The following is a 1,687-nucleotide window of genomic DNA, read 5'->3' as shown; positions in this document are numbered from 1 at the left end:
TTTATTAATTTACCTTGAGAAATAGAACTGTCAGACAATCCAAATATTCTCTGACTTAGTACATAGTTTTCAGGGAGTCCAATAATTCCTAAAAATTGCATGAAAAATTCCATGTGTATATGCAAACCTTTTTTCCTCCCTTGTGTAGAAGGCCAAAGTTTTCTTCATGTTCTCAAAGTTAAGAATCCAGGCAAGCTACAAGTAAAACCAAATTTTTGGAAGGTTTCTTGACAAAGATAGGTGGCCAGAAAAGGTAAGTACTTAATGACGTTGTCACCATAGGGTACACCTTCCAGGGACATAGGATCATTGTGCCTTGCAGAATATGGTCTTTGTACCTTGCAGAATATCTCCCAGACAAGTTTGCCTGTGCACTCCCAAGTGTTTGCTCCTGGGATATTTTTTTTCCAGGGGTTCCGTGACTGATTAAGCCATCTTCTGTTCCAAAGTCTTCCTTAAAGTATGTTGCCATCTTCAATCTAGTTAAGTTCAACATTTCTAGGACAGAGAACTCTTCAATCTCTTAACGGCGATGTATACTTCTACTCTAATATAATTGGTATTGGTTTTCTAATTTGAATTTCAGAGGACAATTTTTATTAACTTATTTCTATAATTTAGCAGAGTCAAGAGAAGGATAATCAATCTTTTCTCCATAAAGTGGCAGCATGAATATCAAGAGCTTTATTCCTTTGGAGTATGAGGCAGTCCCTATTGAAATTCATATATAGCTAAAGAAAAAAAATATATATACATATATATATATATATACAGATATATAGCTTTGGTGCTCATTTCGGCAGCACGTATACTAAAATTGGAAAGATACAAGAAGATGAGCATGACACATAAATTCCTGAAGTGTTCCATATTTTTTTAGAGCCCCGGTGGAGCAGTGGTTAAGAGGTTAGCTGCTAACCAACAGGTCGGCAGTTCAAATCCACCAGCTGCTCCTTGGAAACCCTATGGGATAGTTCTACTCTGTTCCTATACTGTTGCTATGAATCAGAATTGACTCAATGGCAATAGGTTTTTTGTTGTTATTGTTGATATATAGCTTAAATCATCTTTACTCACAATTTTGAATTCATCAATCAGATTTTTCCTTGAACAATCTTGCCTGATGATTGTCAGTTTGGCTGTATAGAGTCTCCTATTTTATCTTTGTTATTTATAAATTCTGATGTTTGAAATATTTTCTTCCCTCTATTTTCCTTAGGTTTATTACGTTGTTCTTTTCTTTGCTCTTGAGATAATTTTTAGTTTTTTAATTTTCAGCCTTTCCTCTTTTCCATTATATATATTTAAGCCTATAAACGTTTTAAAGTACAATTTTACCTACATCCTACTTTTTGTTACGCAGTATTTTTTCTTGTTGTAGTTTAAGTGCAAGTTTGCAATTCAAGTTAGTCTCTCATACAAAAATTTATACATACATTGCTATGTGACCCTAATTGTTCTCCCTATACTGTGACAGCGCACTCCTCCTTTCAACCCCTGATCTCCCGTGTCCATTCAACCAGCTCCTAACCCTCTCTGCCTTCTCATCTCACCTCCAGGGAGAAAGTACCCATTTAGTATCATGTGTCTACTTGAGCTAAGAAGCAAACTCTTCACGAGTATCATTTTCTGTCCCACAGTCCGGTCTAATCTTTGTCTGAAGAGTTGGCCTTGGGAATTGTTTTAG

General features: G+C 35.7%; 1 pseudogene; it reads left to right on the top strand.

Moving 5' to 3' along the window:
* Nucleotides 1-787: 787 nt before the first annotated feature.
* LOC111819552 (uncharacterized) lies at nt 788-876 on the top strand (annotated as a pseudogene).
* Nucleotides 877-1,687: the final 811 nt, after the last annotated feature.

This window comes from Trichechus manatus, unplaced genomic scaffold, assembly GCF_000243295.1.
Source record: "Trichechus manatus latirostris isolate Lorelei unplaced genomic scaffold, TriManLat1.0 scaffold00011, whole genome shotgun sequence".
NCBI lineage: Eukaryota > Metazoa > Chordata > Mammalia > Sirenia > Trichechidae > Trichechus > Trichechus manatus.
This window is presented reverse-complemented; position numbering and strand designations above follow the sequence as displayed.